This window comes from Urocitellus parryii, chromosome X (assembly GCF_045843805.1).
Source record: "Urocitellus parryii isolate mUroPar1 chromosome X, mUroPar1.hap1, whole genome shotgun sequence".
In the NCBI taxonomy this organism is placed as follows: Eukaryota; Metazoa; Chordata; class Mammalia; order Rodentia; family Sciuridae; genus Urocitellus; species Urocitellus parryii.
The window spans coordinates 69,583,767-69,610,283 of NC_135547.1; the positions used below are offsets into that span (position 1 = coordinate 69,583,767).

Consider the following 26,517-nt stretch of genomic DNA (forward strand, 5'->3'; position numbering starts at 1 on the left):
AGATTGTAACAGTGGAACTTTAATCCAATAGAATGGCTGTCCTTATAAGAACACAACAAAACTTCTCTATTTCCACACTAATATAGAAGGAAGGCATAATAAGAAAAAACATGCAAAGACACAGTAAGAAAATGGAGTCTATAAGCCACAAAGAAGATTTCTCCAATAACCAACTATGACAGAACATTACTCTTGGACTTCTAGCATCCAAAGTTGTGAGAAACAGTTTCAGTTATGTCAGTCACTATTTATGTTGTTATGACAGCCAAACTTCATAGATAACTTACATAAAAACTGTTGCAAGAGGGGCTGTAGCTGTGGCTTAGCAGTAGAACACTTGCCTGGCATGTGTGAAGCACTGGGTTTGATTCTCAGCACTGCATATAAATAAATTAAATAAAGGTCTATCAACAACTAAAAAAAATTTTTTTTAAACTGCTATAAGAATCAGAAAAGAGGGGCTGGGGATGTGGCTCAAGCAGTGGCGCGCTCGCCTGGCATGCATGCGGCCCGGGTTGGATCCTCAGCACCACATACCAACAAAGATATTGTGTCCACCGAAAACTAAAAAATAAATATTAAAATTCTCTCTCTCTCTCTCTCTCTCTCTCTCTCTCTCTCTCTCTCTCTCTCCCTTAAAAAAAAGAATCAGAAAAGAAAATCATATAATGATAAAAGGTCAAGTCCTCAAGAAGATATAACAATTACAAACATATTGCACCAAATATCACAGCCCCAAAGTATATGAAGAAATCATTAACAGAACTGAAGGGTGATACTATAGTTCTATAATAAAAGAGACTTCAGGGCTGGGGCGGGGGCTCAGCAGTAGTGCACTTGCCTGGCATGTGAGAGGCACTGGGTTTGATTCTCAGCACCACATAAAAATAAATAAATAAAATCAAGTTATTGTGTCCAACTACAACTAAAAAAAAAATCCTATTTTTAGTAATGGCGAGAACTACCAGACAAAAAATAAATAAGGAAATTGATAACTTGTATGACACTAGACCACAACTGAATGTAATATACATATAGAGACCATGCCACATAACAACAGAATACATATATTTCTCGGGTGCACATAAAGCATTCTCTAGAGTAAAGAATATAATAGTACACAAAATAAGTCTTTAAAAGTTTTAAAATATAGAAATCATATAAAATATAATGTTTTATCACAACAGAATAAAACTAAAAAACTACATACTAAGCAAGACTGGAAAATTCATACATATATGGCAATTACACAACACACTCTTAAACAATTAAAAGGTCAAACAAACCATCAAGGGAAATTAGTAAACATCTTTGAAACACCTTTGAATGAAAATGAAAACACAACATACTAAAACTTATGGAATACAGTTAAAGAATGGATAAGAAGTAAATTTATAGTTGTAAAGGCATATATTTAAAAAGAAGAAAGATATAATAAATAATGAAATTTCACACCATAAGAAACTAGGGGCTGGGGATGTGGCTCAAGCGGTAGCACACTCCCCTGGCATGTGGGCGGCCCCGGTTCAATCCTCAGCACCACATACAAACAAAGATGTTGTATCCGCCGAAAACTAAAAAATAAATATTAAAATTCTCTCTCTCTTTAAAAAAAAGAAAAAAAGAAACTAAAAAATGAAGAGCAAAATAAACCCAAAGCTAGCAGAATCAAGAAGAAGAATAATAAATATTAGAACAGTGAAATAAAATATAGAATAGAGATACAATACAAAAATATACAAATTCAAAAGTTGGCTCATGAAAAATGATCAAATTTGACAAGTATTTAAATATATTAAAAAAGAATATTTAAGTAAACAAAAAGCAGAAAGTGTGGGCATGATTACCCATTTTACAGAAATAAAAAGAATTATAGAAGAATAAAATGAACCATTGTGTGCCAATCAATCAGATAATCAAGGTGAACTGATCATGTTCCTACAGACCCATAAATTCAAGAAGAAACACAGCATCTTAAAAGACTGATTACTAGTAAGGAAATTCAAACAAAAACTAAAAAACTACTCTTCCAAATGTGAACTTGACCAAGTGGCATTAAGAACAAATACTAATACTTCCCAAACTTTTCCAGAAAAAAATAAAGAGAAACACTTCCTAACTCTTTTTATGAGTCCAGAATTACTCTAATATCAAAGCAAGCTGAAGACACTGAAGAAAACCATACCTCAATATCCACTTACAAATAGTGATGAAAAAAAAAATCATCAACAAGAAGCAGCACTTCCAAACACATCCTATGAGGCTGATATCACTCTGATTCCAAAACCAGGCAAAGACACATAGAAAAAAGAAAACTTCAGACCAATATCTCTAATGAACACAGATGCAAAAATTCTCAATAAAATTCTGGCAAATCGAATACAAAAACATATCAAAAAGATAATGCACCATGATCAAGTGAGATTCACCCCAGGGATGCAAGATAGGTTCAACATATGGAAATCAACAAATGTAATTCATCACACATCAACAGACTTAAAGATAAGAATCATATGATCATCTCAATAGACACAGAAAAAGCATTTCACAAAATACAACAACACCCCTTTTATGTTCAAAACACTAGAAAAACTAGGGATAAGAGGAACATATCTCAACATCATAAAGGCTATCTATGCTAAGCCCCAGGACAACATTATTCTAATTGGAGAAAAATTGAAGTCATTCACTCTATAAACTGGAAGAAAACAGGGATACCGTCTTTCACCACTTCTATTTAACATAGTTCTTGAAACACTGGCCAGAGCAGTTAGACGAAAAAAAATTTAAGTGATACACACAGGAAAAGAAGAACTCAAATTGGCACTATTTGCTATCTGATAATATGATTCTATACCTGGAAGACCCTAAAAGTTCCACCAGGGTACTCAATAGCTGGTGTCAGAGGTAATTGTTTTTTTTTTTTTTTTTTTTTTTTGAGGCACTGGGATTATTTTAAGCATTAATCAGAAGAGAGGTTAAAAAAAAAAAAAGTTCCACCAGAAAACTTGTAGAACTATTAAATGAATTCAGCAAAGTAGCAGGATACAAAATCAACACCCATAAATCAAAGGCATTTTTGTATATCAGTGACAACTCTTCAGAAAGGGAAATAAGGAAACCTACCCCATTTTCAATAGCCTCAAAAAAATAATAAAATAAAATACTTGGGAATCAACTTATTGAAAGAGGTGAAAGATGTATATAATGAAAATTATAGAACCCTAAAGAAAGAAATCAAAGAAGACCTTAGAAGATGGAAAGATCTACCTTGCTCTTGGATAGGCAGAATTGATATTATCAAAATGACCATACTTCCAAAAGCACTGTACAGATTTAATGAAATTCCAATCAAAATTCCAATGACATTCCTCATAGAAATAGAAAAAGCAATCATGAAATTTATCTGGAAAAATAAGATACCCAGAATAGCTAAAGCAATCCTTAGCAGGAAGAGTGAAGCAGGTGGCATCACTAAACAGGCCCTAAACTACACTACAGAGCAGTAGTAACAAAAACAGCATGGTATTGACACCAAAACAGACTGGTAGACCAATGATACAGAATAGAGGACACAGAGACTAACCCACAAATATATTATAAAAAGGTGCCAAAAACATGCATTGGAGAAAAGATAGCCTCTTTAGCATATGGTGCAAGAAAAACTGAAAATCTTTATGCAACAAAATGAAATTAAACCCATATCTCTCACCATGCACAAAACTTAACTCAAAATGAATCAAGGACTTAGGAATACAACCAGAGACCCTGTGTCTAATAGAAGAAAAAGTAGGCCCTAATCTTCATCATGTGGGATTAGGCCCCAACTTCCTTAATAAGACTCCTATAGTGCAAGAATCCATAAATAGGATGGACTCAAACTAAAAAGTTTCTTCTCAGCAAAAGAAACAATGTGTGAGGTGAACAGAGAGCCTACATCTTAGGAGCAAATCTTTACCCCCTCACACATCAGATAGAGCACTAATCTCTAGGGTATATAAAGAACTCAAAAAGCTAAGCACTAAAAAAAGAAATAACCCAATCAATAAATGGGCCAAGGACCCGAAGAGTCACTTCTCAGAAAATGATGTACAATCAATCAACAAATACATGAAAAAATGTTCATCTCCACTAGCAATTAGAGAAATGCAAATCAAAACCACTCTAAGATTTCATCTCACTCCAGTCAGAATGGCAGCCATTATGAAAACAAACAACAATAAGTGTTGATGAGGATGTGGGGAAAAAGGTACACTCATACATTGCTGGCGGGACTATAAATTGGTGCAGCCAATATGGAAAGCAGTATGGAGATCCTTGGAAATCTGCGAATGGAACCACCATTGACCCAGCCATCCTTCTCCTCAGTCTATACCCAAAGGACTTAAAAACAGCATACTACAGGGACATAGCCACATCAATGTTTATAGCAGCACAATTAACAATAGCTAAACTGTGGAACTAACCTAGATACCCTTCAATACATAAATGGATAAAAAAATGTGGCATATGTACTCAATGGAATATTACTCAGCAATAAAATCATGGCATTTGCAGGTAAATGGATGGAGTTAGAGAAGACAATGCTAAGTGAAGTCAGCCAATCCCCAAAAAACAAATGCTAAATGTTTTCTTTGATATAAGGAGGCTGATTCATAGTGGGATAGGGATCAGGAGCATGGGAGGAATAGATGAACTCTAGATAGGGCAGAGGGGTTGGAGGGGAAGGGAGGGAGCATGGGGTTATAAATGATGGTGGAATGTGATGGACATTATTATCCAAAGTACAGGTATGAAGACACAAATTGGTGTGGATATTCTATGTATACAACCAAAGATATGAAAAACTGTGCTCTATGTGTGTAATAAGAATTGTATTGCATTCTACTGTCATATATAAATAAAAATAATAATAATAAAAAATCCTCAACAAAAACTCACAAGCTAAATTCGGCAGTGCATTAAAGGATTATACACTATAACTAAGTAGATTAAAGTTGAACCTTACAACATATACCAAAAGTTAGTGACAATGGTTGAAAGACCTAAATGTAAAAAGCTAAAACTATAAAACACTTAGAAGACATGGTGGAAATGTTTGTTACATTAGATTTTATAATGATTTCTTGGATATGACACCAAAATGATAAGTTTCAAAATAAAAGTAAGGTTTTTGATAAAGTATTAATATCCAGAATATATATATAAAAAACTTCTTCAACTCAACAATAACAAAAATAATTGCTTTTAAATTCTAGTTTAGTGGAACAGTATATGCTTGCTATGTACATGGCCCTGGGTTCAATCATTAACTCCAATCATTAACGAGGACATAGCTATAGAAATGGATGTTAGTGGTTGTTATACAACATTTTGAATGTGTTTGATGCCACTGAATTATACATTTAGAAATTAATAACTGACAGATGTTATGTTACATAAATTTTACTACACACACAAATTCTTTTTTTTAAGGTTCAAAGGGCTTGAATAGACATTTCTCCAAAGAAGATATACAAATGCTCCCTAAGTACATTAAACGATGCTCAACATCATTATTATTAGGAAAATACCAATCAATCCCATAATGAAATTCCACTTCACACTTATTATTAAAAACAAACATAACAACTGTTGGTGAGGATGTAGAGAAATTAGAAGAACTCTTGGGCATTGCTGTCAGGAATGTAAAATTATGCATCTGCTGTGGAAAACAGTTTGGCATTTCATCAAAAAGTTATATAATTCCATATGATCCAGCCACTACAATTCTAGATGCACACACAGAAGTATTTAAGGCAGAGACTCAGATACTCATACAACAATATTCATAGTACCACCAATTGCCATAGCTGAAAGATGGAAACAACCCACGTTTCCATCAATAAATGAATGGATACACAAAATGTGGTACACAGACACTATGGAATATATTCAACCTTCAGTAGGAATGAAATTCTGATACATTATATAGCATGAAACATACTAAGTGAAATAAGCCAGACACAAAATATCAAATATTGTATTATTTCACATGCATGAGTTACCTAGACTGGAAAAATTCAATGAAGTAAACATAGAATAGAGATTACCAGAGTCTAAGGGGAAGGGAAATTGGGGAGTTATTTTATTGATATGGAGTTTATGTTTGGGACGATGACATAGCTACAGAAATAGATGTTAGTAGTTGTTGTACAACATTTTGAATGTATGTGATGCCACTGAATTATACATTTAGAAATTAATAACTGACAGATGTTATGTTACATAAATTTTACCACAATAAAAAATATATGCCAAAAATTATACTGAATTGAACTGAGTTCTAAAAATGGATTTGTATTAGCAAGGACAAGACCATGGACATGGGATCAGTTCTCCTACAGCTCACAGATACTTTCTTCTAGATGTTAAAAGGTAGATCAGTGACTGAAAAAAAGCAGGGTAAAAAGTCAGTCTGGTATGGCCATGAAGAAGAGTTTTCACTTTTTAAAGAATCTACTTCAGGTCAATTAAAATCTAAAGTTGAGCTGAAAAAAGATGCTAGCTTTAGATTGTATGTAGAGTCAGGGGTCAAATCTCAGAAGGTATCCCTTGAATGTTCATTAATACCTGGAATTTATCTGAGGGGACAGCACCTTTTATCCACAGACTAGCAGAGCTGCAGAAAACCTTCAAATTTCGATCCTTAACATCAATTTTTCAGATGTGATTAAGGTCCAAAAATTCTTGCTCAATGTCTCATAGTCTGCAAGCAGTAAAGCCAAAATCCGGATCTGACTTCTCAGAACAGAAGTCTCTCAGTTTCTGACTAGAGTCCCTTCTCCTACTTAGCCTGAGGATATCAGCTTCACATTATGAAGAAAAGGTTTATTCGTTTTTCCACAGAGCTTTGACAGGTCCTTTTTACTCCATGTCCATTGTCTTCTTTAAACCAGGCTGGATTACCAGTTTCTGGAGAAGCTTGGGGTACTCCTTTCCCCTTTCTTCATTTGACAGGGAATGGGAAATCATGCTATAAAATATTTTGTATTTTAATCTGCTAGATTAATTTGCTAGATCTTTAGCTGCCTGAAATTTGGCTCCAGGCTCCAGAATCAGGCATCTTTCAACACATTCACCCACTTATTCTGGACCTGTATCGGTACTGTACTGACAGCTGTGGAGGCTGATTTAGAACAGAATGTTTCAAGGTCCTCTGCTATACATAAGTTAAATTCTTGATAGGATATAGTGTAGAATCTTTCCTGACTCAGAATCAATTGTCTGCCTGCACTCAAGAGACAGAATAATAGTTGAAGAACATTCAGAACCAAAGATACTATCTCTGATATGTTAAAAAATAATAACAATCATCATTTATTTAGCCGCTCCTAGATGACAGGCCATTTCCTAGATGACTTATTTCATTCTTCTATCCACCCTGTGAAATTGGAACCAGGTTTCCCAGATGAGGAAACTGAGGCTCAGTTAGTCTACTGAGGTAGTAAGTGCAGAGCTGGGATTTTAGGCTGGGCTATTACAGATTCCAGAGATTGGTTTTTGTTTTTGTTGTTTTGATTTTCACTATCCACAAGGGTGGATGGAGGCTGCTCTGGACATTCAAGTAATGTGGAAGCAAAATTCTGACTCCAATCATTAACTCCTGGGATGGGATGTGGCCCAGGGCCCAGTACTATTCTTGATTGGCAGAATACCTAAAGTATCTGTGCTCTGATATTCTGCAAATTTGCAATATGGGAATCACCACTGCTTAAACTAGGAAACTGGCACCAATAGAAGCAATGAACATGGGCTTTTCTCAGGAGCCTAGTCCTTGGGCTGAATAGTATGTGAACAGTTTTTAAACTTAAGTAAGCATCAACTCTCCAGGACTTGATACACATGAACACTTCTGGGCCCCAACCCAAGATTCTGGTTCAGCGGTTTGAAACTAGAACCCAAGAATCTGAATGTATAATGTGTTGCACAACTGATTCTGATTCAGGTTGCACATTTGTGCCTTTTATTGTAAAAATTTTCATATATATAAATAATAAAAGAGCAGTATAATAAACACTCACATATGCATCATTTATATTTTATAATTATTAGCATTCTACTATATTTTCAGCTATTTTTATATATTTTAAATTACAATTATCATGAAGTTTCACATTATATATTTAGTACACATCTTTTACCCTTCATAGCCACAATACGATTATCACAACTAACAGATTTAACAATTCCAGAATATATAGACCACACTACTGAGAAATGCTCTTTCACAACTTTTTTCTTGGCTTTGAGAATCATGTTTTTCCTATTCCTTCACAAATAACAATGGGAGAAGGAAGCATGCCACTACATCTCAAAAGATAATAACCTTTTTTTTTATTCAACATGCTTCCTAATTCTCTGATACTTCTCTTCCTTTGCAACTCCACTGCCACTGCACTGATTTAGATGTAAGGACTTAGTTTGCCTGGATGGCTGCATTAATCTCCTACTGGTTTGCCACTTCCAGATTTCTCCTTTTACAATTCACTCTTCACACAGTTTGCCTTCTGGATCAATATTCCTCACAAAGCATTCATAGCATTCCCCAATCTGCCAACAGATTACTGTTCTAACTTCATCTCCCTCTTTTCAATCTAACTTAGACCCAATCTTTCCACTACAGTGTCACCTTCTTCATGAAAATTTATTAAGCTCTTCCTCCCTTTCTTTATCAGAATACAGAATCCATAGCTTTTTCCTCCATGAATTTGTTTTTCTTTTTCTGATGCTGAGGTTTAAACTTAAGGCCGCAAGAATGCTATACATGCACTCTACAACTGAGCTAAACCCCTAGCCCCTCCAAATCTTTTTTTCCTGATACTATACATAGATTGAATCCAGAGGTAGTCTATCACTGAAGGACATCCCAGCCCTTTTATTTATTTATTTATTTATTTTAGACAGGGTCTGGCTAATTTTCCAAGGCTGATCTAGATATTGTGATGCTCCAGCCTCAGCCTCCCAAATTGCTGGAATTACAAGCATGTGCCACCACACCTGGCCCTCCATAGATTTTTAATAATCTTATACTTGGCTTTCCCTTTACTCACCAGACTATGGCACAAGGGTCATGCCTCTTTAAGCTTTGCATTTCTCACGTGAGAGTCCTAGCCCAGCTTTGTGCTCCCACCAACATCAAAATTGCCCCAACTTGTAGGAAGAAAAACCCTGTAGTCAATGGACTGGAGCAGTGGAACATCCACAGAAATGAACAATTAATTACTTCACACAGGTACAGGGCTATATGAATCTCAGAGAGGTATCTCCAAGTTCTAATTGCATCTTTGTTCAGTCAAAGGACAGGAAGAAGGGTGAGGAAGGAAGTGTGTGTATTGAAAGGAAATAACTGCCCCAGGTGGGGAGTAGAAGAGGAAGATGATCATTTTTTCATACTTCAGCTACAATAATGCAAATCCTCCATACCCTTCTTGGAATATTGTTCCTTCTCCTCTTTATAGACCAGAAGATGCCCACCTCTCTCTACAACTTCTTCTCCCTATAAGATTCTATAGTCCTGGGTATTGGGACTCGAAAGTTTAGAACTTAGAGGTTGCTGCTCTTAAAGTGCAGAGAGGAGGCCTTGGATATTGAAGGCTTCAGGACTACAGTGCTTGCTCCTCTGGCCTCCTATAAACCTCTCTCCATCTCTCCATATCATCTCTTTCCCCTATAGTATTGCATGGTCCTAGGCTATGCACACAGTTAACCCCCCAATAAAAGCTGACTGACTGACTGAAAGTCACTTCTACTGTCCCTTATAAAGGTCGTCTCCTCACCCAACATCCTCTCCCAAGTTAATTTCAATTTCTGCCTTCCATAGGCTCATCTATAGGTAAGATAAAAGGACTGGGCAGCTCATTTATGCAGTTGCAGGGTCATTTTGAGATACTGGCTTCTGTTATGGGAATAGCATGGTCATGAATTACATGCTATATAAATATTACTTGTTTTAAATATACTGTTTTGAAGCATATAATTTTAGAATTTTTTAAAGAAAGAAATAAGAAAAACATTTCTATAAGTCTAAATTGAGATATAGCATGATCTCAGGCTATGGCTATTTATCTAACCATTATCTCAGCAAAAATGCAGCTGGTACAAGTTTTAGGCACAGGCAAGGGAAGATTAGTGCAGAAAATGCTCATCTACTCATTTCTTTTTTAAATTTTTAAAATTTTGTTCTTTTTAGTTATACATGACAGTAGAATATAATTTGACTTACTTATGCAAACATGGAGTGGTCCCCTCATTTCTAAGGGGCAAAACTAAGGTTCAACAAAATGATCTACTTTCTTCTTAGATTCATTACTAGTTTAGAGACTTCTTTCATATTTCAACCTCAGGAAGACAAAGGACCACAGAGTTTTGGGCAGGATGTATAATGAGAGATGGAGAAAAGTTCTAAAATCAGGAAAAATCATTTTGCTTCACTCACGTAACTCAACATGTGTCCCTGGGGAACACTCAATGGCTAAGCCAACCTTATCAAGAACTAGGTGAATAGCCGGCTAAAGAAGAAATAAAAATGGAGGGAAAAGGGTAAGGTTATATTCTGGATGCTGGATCCCATAGTCCCAGTATAGGAGTAAAGGAGGCATCTTGTGATTTTGCTTAGATAGGGGATCTTTAAAATTTTGTATAACTAGACCCAGAGGTCTTCCAGATCAACAGCAGCCCCAGGACCTGCATCCAGGTTTCTCTGGCTGATATCTCAACTTATAACAACTTTGTGACAGCTCTAATGCCAGCTTACAGCACCTAGCTCTTACCCTGGAGACTGCCTGCCACCCAGACACATATTTTACACATCCTGATTTCCCCCAACCCTCTTGACCCAGTATCTTCTGTCCTTGAGGGATTAGAATTCTATAACTAGGAATTACAGGGATACCGAGGTCACAAAAAGCAAGTCACATCCTCATGGCTCTGAGGGGAAAACTAATGCCCAGAGAGATCAAGGACTTATCCAAGGAAACACAGCAAGATAGAGGAATAGTCAGTACCAGAATTCAACACTGTTTTTTAAAAAATATTTGGTTGTCAATGCACCTGTATTCCATTTATTTGTGTGCAGTGCTGATAATCGAACCCCAGTGCCTCACGTATGCTAGACAAGCGCTCTACCACTGAGACACAACCTCAGCCTAGAACTCAACACTCTTGATTCCTGGTCTCATGCTCTTTTCACAGGACCACAATGCTTCTGTCCTGACAATTAATAATACATAACATATACTGTGGGCTTTCTAAATGTCAGGCCCTGTTTCAATAATTGCTTTATCACATTAACTCATTATGTCCTTATAAGAAATTGATGCGGTAACTATTGCCCTGGTTTATAGTTGAATAACCAAAGTCACAGAGAAAGCCCTACTCTACTTTTATCTCCCTATCTGTGAAGTGAGCATGGTGACCAGAACACACAAAGGTCCACCAATGAAAGTCAAGAATTGCTGCTGGAGACACAGAATTGTGCCCCCAGAGAACTGAGGGGGGTGCATATCAATCGGTCAGGCATATGTGTTACCAAAATTTTCCTAAATTTAACCAATATAACATGGGTAAAAGAAAGAAGTTTTAGTTGAGGGGAGGGTCAGGAGGTAAAAGGACAAGGAGCTGTAATGCTAGGGCTCTTGGGAGTTGAAAGCAGAATGACAGACAGAACAAATGTAATAAAAAGTTAGAAGACTAACTATCCCCCATGCCTTCCCATCTTCACCCCCTACTTATAGAAGTCAGACTCTCGGGATCTGATGAGGACTACTGCCTTCTAAACCAAAAGGAAAAAGAAGAGAAGCCTGGCCTACAGGGCTGTGGGGGCAGAGCAGAGACTACAGTCACAGAGCCTGGTGATTTCCCAACATCCCTTTGCCTTTTCTTAAAAGGCTGAGGAAACTTCCCAACACCTTTTTCTAGAGAATAATATCAGTACAGCCTCACTTCCTGCTCACAATTTTGTCAGAAGCCAGATTTATCAGCTTCTGTTCTGTTATGGGAATAGCATGGATTCAAACTGGACAGACCATTCTCTAGCATGGAACCTGTCTACTCACTAAATCTGTTAATTCAGATAGGTAGGGAGCTTCTAACCATTAGCTCCCATGATACTCAAGAAAACCTTCCATTCCTTCTGTCCTGACTGGCCAGTTCCTCTGAAACCTCCATTTGATCTGCTCTCACCCACTCACAATCTTTGAACCCCTTTGTTCTTTCTCATTCTCTTCCATGGAAGAAGCAATGGGAAAAACAAAAAGGGCAAATGTGCCTTAGCCACTGGTTTGAGGTTGGGGAAAAAAAAAAAAAAAAAACTATAGATGCTGTTGCCTGAAACAAGGCTTCAGAATTATCTGACTATGATAATGATCACGACCCAGGATTACAACCTACATTATCTTGCCTTCTAGCAACATCCTCAACCCTCAACAGTTACCCAATAATAGGGTCATGAAGAGCAAAGAGCAGACTGTACTATCTTCTTTAACTTGGCTTCAACATTCTCAGTTTGATGATCATCTAACCTTCCCTATCCATCCTCATCTTCCAATGACCCAGCCCTTGATTCCTACCCCAAAAGACCCCAGTCTAACTTGCAGAGTGGTAGCTATGAAAGCACCAAGAGAGTGAATAATAGGTTGGTGGTGGCAGGGAGGTTACTTCCAGGGGACCAGACAGTCTAGGGTGAGGGTGTTCTGGTCACCGCTTCTGATGAGCTGTTATGACTAATTTCCCTCTCATTCAGAGCACAGCTCTGAAAGCTCAAGAACAAAGAGCAATTTAAGATCTTTAAAATTCTTTGTGAGAGCCAGTGTCACAGGCTGATTTTCATCCACTCTTGCTTAGCCCATCTCTTGTCTTCTCCCTCTCTCATCTCTGTTTCTCTCCTCTATTAACTGGCTGTTATGTGGACTGAAGAATAATTGAGAAGAATTTCATTCTGCAGAATACATCTTTCCATCCCCTGCACTTGTTTAAATTAAAAAAAAATCTGTTTAAAATGGACTAAGCTGTGCCATTTAATTGTATGTGATCCTCAATAAGATTTTCTGGAGTTCAGTTAGATTTTATCCAATTGTAATCTTCAACTAAGTTTTCTAAGACTCATGTGTCCTAATAAAAATGAATAAGGAAATGAAGACATCCTGGTTTAGAAGGGCAGCTTGAAGGCTACATTTAGTTTGGTTTAGGTGCTAGGCAAGGACTGGTACCATCTACTCATAGGTCCCAAAATCCAGGAATGACTTTGGATACAATATACATTTTTAACACCTGAGGATAAAACTTGGGGAACATATAACAAACCCTATAGGCCACATGTGTCATTTGATTCTGCTTCTCCCCAACAACCCAAAAGGTTGTGGCTCCAGTAGGGGGCATAAAAAGAAGGAAAAGACCATGCTAACTCAGACTGTCCCACACCATTGGCCACTGCCCCCACAGCCTTCTAGGATTGCTCATAAAGAAAAGTTAGACTTTAGACATCAGCAATGGCCTTGGTGTCTGAGAACAATCCCCCAAAATAACAGCTTACCCTGGGAGACAGGCTATAGTCCCTGGTGAAAAATGGGAGGGCACATGTACTAGAAAAGAAGTATGACTGAGGGCCTAAGACTAGGTGAGAAGGAAAGAAGAGCCAGTTTTGTGTTTCTCTCCTACCTTTCACCTAGAAAACAGTTGTGTTGATAGAAATATCTGGATGGACAGACTTACAGGAATATGAGAACTAGAAGGACCCTTAGAGATTATTTAGCTTAGTCTAGAATACCTCTAGAGCCCAAGATGAGAAGATGATCTCAGAGCCCAAGTTCCACCATGAGCATACTGTGCTTCCATGGAAATTGGCTTTTTATGAAAATCATAGCTCCAGTTCAATTAATTGTTACAGATGACAAATAAAAACCCAGAGAGAGCAAGGTACTTATCCAAAGACATGTGTGAAGCTAGAGCAAGGCCAGGTCTGGAACTCAGATCTCTGGACCAGTCACCACAAAATATTATTACAATCAGAAATACTTCAGGCTTATACAGCATTTTAGTTCTTTTAAAACTGTGTGGTCCCATAATGCATTTAATTGTTCTTTCCTGTGACAATATCACTATTATTTTCCCATTATTTGCCCAATGAGAACCTGAAGCTCAGAGTAGGGAAGCAGCTTGTTCAAGATGCAAAACATAGTGCTTCACCCACCTTATACTCAGAATGACTCTGGCATATCAGCAACACCCAAAGTGCGAATAGTGTAGTAGTATTTTATAAATCCTATCCATACCCCTTCCTTACTTCTGTTATGCATTTCATATCACCTATCATAGAGAAAGCAGATCTGTCAGCACCAAACACAAGCAGATTGTTCTACCCCTCCCTCACTGCTATTGCACTCCACCCTGAAATCTTCAGATAAACTAAGGATTGTAAGGCAAATATGGGAATTCTACTCCTTTGATATGTGGGTCCATGCTTATTTTCTTACTTCAAATTTTTAGTTGAAGATGGACACAATAACTTTATGTTATCTATTTTTATGTGGTGCAAAGGATTGAACATAGTGCCTCACACACTCTAGGCAAGCACGCTACCGTGGAGCTACAACCCCAGCCCCATCTATGCTTATTTTCAAACTAAATCCATTAATTTGTTATTTTTATTAGGACCTAATAGTTAAAGCTCTTAAAGGGATACAAAACAGAAAAAACACAATAAATATGTGAGCCAAAGTAGACAATGATAGCTAGCTTTGTGTGTGTGTGTGTGTGCGTGTGTGTGCACGTGTGTGTGTGTGTGTGTGTGTATGTGTGTACATGAAGAAGAAATGGAGGAGGGTTACAGAGAGAGAGAAATGGGAAAAGAGTAAAATAGGGAGAAAAAAAGTTTCCTTGTAAGTACACTATTTTTGAAGGAGGATACTCTGCACGGAAGAAGTGACATTTTAATCTGAATCTTAATAGATTAACAAACCTTGGCCATGTAATAATGAGGAGAGGCAAAATTATTTTAGGTAGAAATGCTGAGAAAAAGCAAGAAAGGAAGAGGAAAGTGTATTATGAATATGAAGAAACACAACTTACTAAATTTGGCTGGTGCACAAGATTTTTTGTTTTGTTTTGTTTTGTGGTGCTGGGGATTGAACCCAGGGGCCTTCTACCACTGAGGTATATCCCCAACTCTTTTTATTTTATTTTTTTTTATTTTGAGACAAGGTTCCCTAGGTTGCCAAGTATGTCCTTGAACTTGAGCTCCTCCTGTCTCAGTCTCCCAAAGCACTAGGATTACAAGTGTGTTCTGCCATGGCTGTACAAAATTTCAAACCAGAGTGGAAATAGTAGAAATAAAAAGGCAGGTTGATATCAAGATAGAGTGAGAGTTAAGGCTTGAGAGTCTGAACTCTCTTAAGCAATGAGGGTTCATTTGAAAGGCTTTAAACAGGAGAGTGACACCATCAGATTTATTTTCAGAAATTTCTCTGATCATAAAGACAGCATGAGGTAGGAGATGAGAAGAGGGTAGGAAGTGGTTTCAAAGGGTTTCAATCAGCAATAATAGTATTTGGTGGGAATCTCATAAATCTCATAAGCCCTGCAGAATCATCAACATGTAGGTATGTTACAAAATAAAGATCTTCCACGAATTCATGTGAAAACACAAACAAGTCACAAATAGGCAAAATAATATGCAGAGACAATTTACAGTAAAAGAAATATAAATTGCCAGTAAACATTTTCATATGTTCAGTCTCTAGAATAGTACAGAAAATATGATTATTATATATTTGTCATATATATTATTCCATTCATAATATATGTGCGAATTAAAAGATGGCTTGATGAATGTATAAATGAATGAATGCATGTATATATGATAAGGCAAATAAATTTATAGGTTAATGATAGAATCTAGGTAGTAGATATATAGGTGCACACTATAAAATTCTTTAAACTGTTCTGTATGTTTGACAATGTCCATAATAAAAATGGAAATTGGGAAGGGAGGCTGCATTTTAAGGCATAACACTTTTGGCACAATAACTCAGATTCTAGGAATTTTCTCTGCTGAAATAGGTGGTCACATGTTCACAGATAATAATAAAAGAAATACCCTAAATCTCTGTATGCCACAGGGAAGAGCTGAAAATCACCTAAACTTCCACCAAGAAAGAAAGTTTTAATGCATACTCATACTATGAAATATTACACGGCTGCTTTAAAAGATGAGGCAATTTCATACATCGATGTAAAGAGTTTTCCAATATACATTGTGGAAAAATGCAAATTGCAGAATCAAATGTAAAGTGCAATGTATTTAAATTTAAAAAGAATGAAGTGCCACGCACACCTGTAATCCCAGCAGCTAGGAAAGAGATCAGAGGATTGCGAGTTCAAAGCCAGCCTCAGCAACAGCAAGGTGGTAAGCAACTCAGGAAGACCCTGTCTCTAGATAAAATACAAAATAGGGCTGGGGAAGTGGCTCAGTGGCTGAGTGCCCCTGAGTTCAATTCCTGGTACCTGAAAAAAAATGAGGTAAAATAGTGGAATGAATCTGTGATAACTTTAGTATGTACATATATGAATACACCACAGTGAATCTCAACATTTTGTATAGCCACAAGACTAGAATCCTATTTAGAAAATGATATATTCTTTGTTTGTTCAAATATGTGAAAATAGTTATACATAACTAAAAAGAACAAATAAAAAGAATAAATAATGTTATTAAGTATATAAATGTGTGTATATATATATATATATATATATATATATATATATATATAATGCACAAACGAAAAGGACTAGAAGAAGATACAGAAAACTGTGATCTGTGGTAGTCTCTAGGAAGAAAAATTTAAAATGGAGATAAGGATAAAACTAAATTTTCTTTACTTTTATTTTGTGTACTTGTGTTTATTTGGGATTATTTACCACATATTTTCACATTACTTAATGTCCCAATATTTTATTAAACATGTGTCACTGATTTGTCTATTATTTATTGATAATTTATCTTTTCCAGTCATCTGTACCAGAAAAGGGAAGATGAAAATGATTTAGGTGTTCTCTTGGTAGACACAAAAGAAAGAGCTCAGGAACTGCTCTCTGCACGTAGAAAGAGAAGAAAAGCCACAATTTGTCAGGTGTTCTAGGCAGAGTAATAGCCACTAAAAATCTGAAAAGTATTGGTGGAGGATGGGAAGAAAGGAGAAAGAAAAAATGGGGTTAAAAAAGGGAAATATCCAAAGGATTCATCTCTTTGATATGACCTACAAAGCAGCAGCCTTGGATGAAAGAATATAATTTTCCAAAGACAACAATATCTAGCAACACAAGGCCACTGCCCCAGAAACTACAAAATGGGGATAACTTTATATATATCCTCTGATCCCTTCTCTTCTCCACCTAATTCCACCTAAAATATTAAGATGTTTTTTAAGCCCTCAGTTCAAAATAGTTCCTATCCTTATTACTTCAATTCTCAACAAAGTCTCTGAGTCTAAAATAGACTTATCCATGGAGGTTCCAAATTGCATAATAGTTTCATAGACCTTTAGAGCTGGAAAAGATCTGTTGAATCTTCCAGATCAACTTTTTAAAAATTTTTTTAGTTGTAGATGGACACAATACCTTTATTTTATTTATTTTTATATGGTGCTGAGGATCTAACCCAGGGCCTCACACATGCAAGGCAAGCACTCTACCACTGAGTCACAACAGCAGCCCCCAGATCAACTTTTAATCAAACCACTCTCATGACTCCAAGACCATGTTTCTTTCCATCTCTTAAGTATGATTGGCTGAACTTTTTTCAATATCATCAGCTCCAACTTAGAAATCTGGATCCACACTGAACAGATCCTTCTCAAAAGAAATATGAATGATCAACAAATATGTGAAAAAAAAATGTTCAACTTTTCCAGAAATTATAGAAATACAAATTAAAACTACACTGAGATTCTACCTCACTCCAGGCAGAATGGCAATTATCAAGAATACAAATAAAAATAAATGTTGGTGAGAATATGGGGAAAATGGAATGCTCATTCATTGCTGGTGGGACTGCAAATTGTTGCAAGCACTCTGGAAAGCAGTATGGAGATTCCTCAAAAAACTAGGAGTGGAACCACAGTGTGACCTAGTTTTCTCACTCCTTGACATATACCCAAATGATTAAAATCAGCATACTACAGTGACATGGCCACATCAATGTTTATTGCAGTAAAATTCAGAATAGCTAAGCTATGAAACCGACCTAGATGCCCGTCAACTGATTAAAGGTTAAAGAAATTGTGGTATTTATACCCAATGGAATTTACTCACCCATAAAGAATAGTGACTTTATGACATTTTCCAATAAATGGATGGATCTAGAGACTATCATGATATATGAACTAAGCCAATCCCCCAAAAAACAAAGGTTGAATGTTTTCAATGATTTGTGGAAGCTAAACAACAATAAAAGGCTAGAGTGGTAGAAGAGAAGTTCAGTAAATTAGACAAAAGGAAACAAAAGTAAGGGAAGGGGAATAGGAATAGGAAAGACAGTAGAATGAATCTAACATAATTTTCCTATGTACACATAACAAAATGCCTAAATGAATCCCACTATAATGCCCACCCATAAGAATGGGATCCTAATTAGAATAAAATATATCCTATGCTTGTATAATTTTATCAGAATGGATTTTACCCTCTTATATAACTAAGAGGAACTATTAAAATAAAGAATCTGGATCCATTCTTGAACCCATTGGCAGTCTCAAACTCTTTTTCTTAATGAGTCACAAGATCTAAGAGATTCCCTTTCTCTTCCCTCCCCCCAATCTCTGTCCATCAGCCTCAGACAGGCAATGAGGATAACACTCAATCCACTGACCAGTCACCCTTTTTCCTAGCAAAAGACCAGATCCATGCCCAGTTCCCCAGCAGCTATCTCAAAGATAGACTACTACACTCTATCATGTTTCTTCTCCATTGACATTGGTAGGCACTGTCTACCATCATCAAGTCATTTGCTTAAGTTGTCCTTGAATGCCTGAAAATTGGCAGATTAAAAATGGAAACTGGGTAAAACATAATTCATTACAGGAAGCTCTTAAGTCTCATGACTATTTGTCCTACAACAACTCCCAGACAATTCAGGCATGGTTGCTATTGTCTTTTAAGAAAAAAAGTCCAGAACACCTGGGCATAGTATTCAAAGGCCTCCTTTGCAACCTTGATCTCTATATTACCTGGTTGGTTCAGTAGTTACATGAGTCATTAGGTGCCCCTGGTGTGTCCAGCACCTCCTTGCCTCCTATTCATTTGCCCAGGAAAGCTCTGCCTCAGTCTCTGCATTCAGCATTGTTAGTGTAAATGTTACCAAGAATCCTTCATGGCCAACCATTAATATATCTTGAGGACTCACCCAAACTGGAAATGCTCATTAAATATTAGGAGGCCTTAAAGTTGCAGGCCTCACCGGGTGGGCTGAGCCACCTAGGTAGCAATGAGAGATTAGAACACATGACTACCAAACTACCAATCTAGAATATTTTTTACTGTTCTGCAAAGCTCCTGCCTTTTCTGTACCCCTAATGTACTCTGTCTTTCTGCCTAACAATATGATCAGTATATTTACTTTTCCCAAAACAGACTTGAAGCCCTCAAAGAGCAGAAGCTTATTTTACTACTCCTCTCTATACTCTTGTCCAATTGCTCAGCATAATACATCCCACCAGCAGATACTCCATATTTTTGTGCCACAAGCCAAGTTACCTTGGCAGTGAACAGAAAGCCATGCAGCTACCATAGGAAAATGCAGGCAACTTCAAAGTGGTCCCTTAATTTTTACCATTCAGAACCTTGGCTGTTCAGAAAAAACTGTAGTCATTGAAAGCCTAGCTCAAGTGGATAGATATTAGAGTGACGGTTTAGCCCATGAAAGAAGGTGGCAAGATTGCACTGCTCCTGAAGGTGGCCCATCTTCAATACATTATGGAGTTTTGATCCTATAACTCCCCCAAATGTTTGTGTGCAAGACATCCAACCCCATTTGTTTTTATTTTTGCTGATCATTTGACATTGGTAGACACTGTCAAGAGGAATCTTTGAGATAGCCAAGAAAATTCTAATTTTCTGACTTTACAGATAGGGTAGTTGGGGCATAGAAAGGTGCTGAGACTTCCCTAATGTCACATCACCTGTAAGTGACAACCTCTCAATTCCTTTGAGCAAGCCTCTTTCAGCTCCAACAAATCGTCTTAACATGAGATATGGAATAACTGCAGCCTCCCTGAATAGTTTCTCCTTTCACAAAGCAGGGGTCCTATTTTTCTGTTTTAAACATCCTGTTTTTTGACCACCAGGCATCCCCCCACTCACACACACACACACACACACACACACACACATTACACATGTCCTCTTCATGTCAAAGGAAGGTGGCTCCAGCTGCCCACACTGAAACAATCTGGACTTTCAAAAGCTCAGATATCCCTCTAGGTGTTCAGTTGAACAATTATTCTACAGTTAAATGTGCATTTCAGCCAACCTAGTAGTTATCCTGAGAAGCAGCTTTTGTAAGCTGCCTAAGTGTAATTATTTCTTGCCAAGCCTGAGCCTTAAAAATGAATACAGAATGCATACAGTGAGCAGTCTGGACCAGAGATCCCAGAGTCTCAGGCTTTCTCCATTGGGGGGGGGGGCACGATGACTGATCCCTTAATTTATGATTTTTGTTTGTTTGTTTATGGCCATACTAGGAATGTTACTTAGGGACTTAAGCATGCTGGGCAAGCATCCTACCATTGAATTAATCCCCCAGCCCCTTAATCCACCTCTTACTCACATAACACAAATTCCCACATGAGGTCTGAATATCATCTATAACACGGAAGCCAGGTGGTTATTTAACATCTTTCTTGCTTAAGAGCCTTTAATGACCTGGGCCCCACTACCTCCCTGCCATTTTATCATTGAACAGATGGTAATTGGTAAGTGAGATAATTTATGCTGAGTACTCGGTAAAGTGTCCAACACATAGTAAAAGCATTCCTCCTCCTTCTCTATTAGAAAGTGCTTTCTTACAGTAATCCTTCCCCTGGTACCCATCCTGTTGAATTCTGACCCATCCTAATTCTCCTTCCTGGTACCACACAGAACAAACAATACTTTCTTATACCTTTGCAGATATTTGAAGAGAGCTCCTCTGTCCCCCTCCCTTCTCTCACCTTGATACACTGCAAAATTGCCCTCCAGCACACCTGATTCATCTTTCTAAATAAAGGCAGCTTAGATATGGTCTTTCTTTCCACAAAATCATAACATTACTGGAAGATGACACTTGTGCCCTTCCCTAGAGAGTTGGCCTAACAGAGGTGAACTCACCCTGTGGCACCCAGCCTCCTCCTTGCACTCCGAGAAGTAGCTCAACACCTTGGCACAACATTGAAGTTTCCTGCAGCCTGAGGTCCTGGATCTCAGAGAAACCAATGGCTTTTTGCTGCCAGCGGCAGCTTACCCACCCCTGCCCTGAATTCCTCAACCATCTCCTCCTTTCTTCCTCAATTCCCTACTCCATCCCCTAAAATCCTAAATCCCAAATCCATAAACTGGGTTGGTGACCCATGCAAACTGGCTGTTGGGCCGAGTTGTGGCAGGCTGGCGTCCATGCTCACTGCTCTACCCTGGCGTGTCCCAGCCATCCCTGTCAGGGTTCCCTAGTAGCTGTGGTCTCTACCAATTTCCAGGAGCTGATGGCAAAATCATGCCCTTCCTCTGCCGGTGTACGCATGAAGTCAGCAGGGAACGGGTAGCTTGTTCGCAGTTACCTTGCTAGAAGCGAAGAAGGAGCAGTAGCGCTCCGTCGGACCACTGGACCAGCTAGTGGGTGAGTCCGCACCACAGTTGTGTTCGCTGCACCACGCTGTGCCACGGGGTGGTCAAAGTGGCGGGGCTGCAAGCAGGCGACAGTCCTGTTTGCCCAGAACCGGACAGAGCCACTGACGACGGGGCGCCTGGCTAGCGTGCTAGCTGGAGGCTTCTGGCGCGGTGGTGGCTTCAGAGGGAGTCCCACTGTGACGAAGCACGGCTGTTTTCTGCCTCAGCAGCCCTCCTAGCAAGAGAGCCTCTGCGCGGTTTAGATGGTCCCTAGCCCCCTGCGGAGCCCCTCGGGAGGGGAGGGCTAGTCGCTTCCCAGGGCAGGTTTATGAGCGCGCCTGGGAGCGCTCGCGGAGGTGCACGCGGCGCCAACTAGGGACCAAGGAGGCCTTCATTGGACTGAGCCGCTCCCGGCCGCTGCTCCTCTCCAGCGACTGGCCGTCGGGGCGGCGGATTCTGTGGGTCACAATTGGCGGAAGATGGAGCCACAGAGGCGAACGCCAGGGGGAGGGGAGGGGCCACAACTCTGAAGTTGGGGTCGGAACACTGCCGCCAGCCAGTAGGAGGCTGGCTGGAGGCCAACACACGGTCCTTTCCGCGCTCCTCAGAGGCGGTCTCAGGCGACCTTGCCACTCCGGAGAAGGTAGGAGCTGTGGCGCCCAAGTCAGGGTGCACACCATGCGAAGGAGAGCCAATCCAGCCGCACCCCGCTGACTACTGGGGTCGTGCAGTCCACCTCGGTCAACCAAGCTCGGAATTGTAACCCAAATATTTCCTCAGCCTAATTATTGAGCGGGTAGGAGTAAATGGCAGCGAGCAGGGATGAGGTGGTAAAAGCAAAGGGGTCCACCTCTTTGCAAGCTGCGAAGAGAGGCCACCTGCACCCGCCACCCAAGCTCCCCGCAGAGCGCGACACCCTCCTGGAAAACCTCCTCACACTCCTAGGAAGCGGGGCAGGCTTGCCGGGGACTGGAAGGTGAGGGCGCAAACAACTGTCCTCAATCATTTTCCCGGATCTGTTCAATGGACTTATCGGTTTCTCTGCAGCGATTGCAATACCTCCAGGAAGGCAGAGTCCCTACATATTAATCACAGTGTGCAGTTTTAAAGACCTTTTTTTTTTAATTAGCGCTATAATCTTACGATTCAAATCAACAAGCCTGGGGCAGTTGAGAAAAGAGCCAGCTGGAGTTCTGTGGGCCCTGCAACTTGAATGGGTGCTTTCCCTACCTCCTTCAAGGTATGTACTAGAACTAGGAAGGTCTGCCTCCTCTGGGTCATGCCTCTTGACTGGAAAACCCCGCATTTGAGCCCTGCTCCTGCTCTGTAAGGGAAAGCCACTGACTTTAGAATTTTCCAGGAAGTCTTAATGGACACACCCCTGTTTTAAAATAGATTAGGATAATCAACCTGGCAATTATGCTAATAAAACTGTATAATATGCGGTGGGGGGGGGGGCAGCCACACAAATCACTTACACACTCTTTTTAAAATACCAGTGCAATGGAGGCAGCTGTGTGAGGCAGCACTCCCCTAGTTAAGACTTCCTCAAAATTCTTCCTAAAGACAAAAATGTAAGACTTCACTACCAGTGAATGGACCTGAACAAGTTTATCCTGTAATGTTGCCAAGGAGATGCCACTTAGGTCCTGGCTTGCAGAACAGATTGTCAGTCTCATGGGAAGTCAGGCCTGGGGCTTCCCTTACATCTCATTCTATTTTCTCTTTTCCCACCCCTCACTGCCTCCTCCTGCTCCTAGTCTTCCTGGCAGTGTATGTAATATCTAATGGAAGGACTGAGAGGACCTGGAGAACTCAAAACTGGTAGAGAAACCTTGAGCATGTTGCTTCACCACCATGGAGTTTCAGTATTCCTCATATATAAAATGGACATAAAAGAAGAACACCTGTACAATATTTCAGAAAGGTTTCAATGTGTTCATCTATGCCTGACCCATAATAGGGGCTCTGTAGTCTTTGTTCCCTTCCCCAAATTAAAGAAAGATAGTGAATCCCAGATGCCCTATTGTCATGTATGGTCCATTACCCTTGTGGGAGGCAGAACCAGATTACTGGTGGTTAACCAGACTTAGGGAAAGGGTCTGGCCTATTTACTCTTTCCACAGGACTTATCATGGTGAATCTAGACTGGAGGCTTACAAAAAGAGGGACAGTTTTTCCCACATGCTATATATAGTGGCAGACACAATATTGACCATATTCAACAAGAAAACATATTTGATTGCTATAATTATTTCTTTTCATCATAATCACCATGATAACAACAACAATAATAACATCAGCGCTGAATAACAGCCTTTGCAATGAGGGAGGAGACAGCAACAAATTGAACCTTTCTAGGCTCTGCCCATATGCAAATCTAAACCTTGAAATCTTAATCACAAGAGGTTATCTCATCCAGCTGTTTGCCTCCCAACAGGTCCTCAACATAAAGATTAATCTTGTCTTTCAAACTTCCCCAGGAGAGATAACCATTTGAGAAGTAAACAAATATTCATTAGACCGCAGCCTCAGCCCTACTTTTATACTTTGATGATGGATGAAGAAAACCTGCATCAGTGATGGTGAGGGTAGAAGTAGGTACAGAAAATGAAACTCAGGAAATAATAGCACTTGGAGAAGATCATCAGTACATTTTAATTTTATTGAAAGTAGATGACACATCCCCATGTACATGCAGATATATGTATCTCTATTCCTCTGTTCTGGTAATGGTTACTTCAGTCACCTTATACAGAGTACCTCACAGGATGTGTTCTCACATTACCAACTTTCTATGGTTCCATTTTCTATCCAGTAGAACAGAAATCCTAAGGAAAGAAAAATAGTGCACCAATGTTTGGTTTCCTAAAACACCTACCTCATACGGATATGTTTCAGCAAAAGTTTACAATGGTTTTCCATTGCTTCATAAATAAAGTCTCAAATGCTGAGCATTGCATTTCAGACTCCTATGATCTCCATATACAGAGAATAGGTTTTTGTAGATACTCACTAAATCAATACACAAAATGAATCCAAACCTTTCCATACTTAAATATGTTTTCATGTACAGTATGACAGTTCCTCACAATGTTAAACATGGAGTTACAACCTGAAATTTCACTCCTAGTTTTATAAAAGCAGTTTTTACTCTAAGGGAAAAATAGAAACAAATAAAATGCCCCTTTACTGATGAATTAGTACAAATATATGGTGTCTCTCTTCAGTAGAATAATATTCAGTCAGAAAAAGGAATTAAATAGGCGGCTGGGGTTGTGGCTCATCGATGGAGCACTCGTCTCGCATGTGCAGGGCCTGAGTTCCATCTTCAGCACCACATTAAAAAATAAATGAGTTAAATAAAGGTATTATGTCCAACTATAAAAAAATAAATATTAAAAAAAGGAATTAAATACTGATACATGTTATAGCATGGATGAATCCTAAAAACATTGTGGTATATGAATGATGTCAGACACAAAATGCCACATATTTCTTACTTACATTGATATGAATTACCTAGAAAAGGCAAATCCATTCAGACAAAATGCTGATTAGTACTTGCCTGGGGCTAGAAGGAAAAGGGAATGGAGAGTGACTGCTAATGGTCATGGAGTTTCTTTTTAGGGTGATGGAAATGTTTTGGAAGTTGATAATGGTAGTATATCAAATATACTAAAACACTAAATTGTATACTTTTAAAAGTGCAAATTTTATGATATGTGCATTCTATTTCAGTAGAGATTTTTTAAAAAGAGTAGATATAAATACAACTGGCCATCTGAGGAAACCAGAATTATAAGAAGGGTCTCCATTTTACTAATAAATCTTAACAGTCTGATTTATTTTTGGCTTGGCCCATTTTTTTTGGCTTGATCCTAAACTGATTATGACCATCTATATAGTGGAAATCCTACAACTCAGCCAAATGTTTCTCCATACGCTCTCAGCTCCTCATTTTCTTGGAAGAAGACTAGGGAGTATTAATTGCAGAAAAGAAATGCAAGGCCTCTTCTGGACTTTCCTCCCTGAAAGGAATTGCAGGCCTGTGACTCAGGCTTATACTAGCCAGTATCATGTGTCTGATAGCCAGACTCTTATCTAGAAACCTCTGATATTCCCCAAACAGCAGCCTGTTCTGCTAGCCAAAGCCCAAGCTGTTTCTCCTAATTCATTCATCACTAACTTTATGCAGGGCCATGCTTGAAAGTCATGCTGCATCTTGCCAAGATGATGCAGAGAAGGGCCATGCTGCAGTCTGTCTGTGGTGGGGGATGGGAATGGGGAAGGAGTGGAGGGCTAACAGGAGGGAGGCTCCACAGAAGGGCTTGGAAGAAATCATTGTCAGTTTGAAGCCACTGGCATGAAGAGGGAGGATGGGAAAGAAGGATGCAACTATAACATATCTTCTTTTGCTTATGGTGACTAGAGAATCTTGGACTGGGCCCAATATCTCATGTAAGTTCATGCGCAAAAACATAAGCACCCACCAAATGCCTTTGATAATATTGACCTCCCCTCTTTCCCCTCTCTTCCCTCCAAGGTCACTGCACTTTCCTTGACCCTAAGAAGACTATGGAATTGGCATCTGGGTCATGAGTAGTGCATTTGTTACCTGAAGAATAG

The 26,517-nt window shown here is 38.8% G+C and overlaps 1 protein-coding gene across 1 annotated transcript in view; it reads right to left on the reverse strand.

Moving 5' to 3' along the window:
• The window catches only part of Arhgef9 (Cdc42 guanine nucleotide exchange factor 9), a 342,442-nt gene extending 320,522 nt beyond the window's left edge, over window positions 1-21,920 (reverse strand). Inside the window, exon 1 of the mRNA XM_026412344.2 lies at window positions 21,840-21,920. The gene's annotated coding sequence lies outside the window, so the exon portion shown is untranslated. The remainder of the gene's footprint in view (window positions 1-21,839) is intronic.
• Window positions 21,921-26,517: the final 4,597 nt, after the last annotated feature.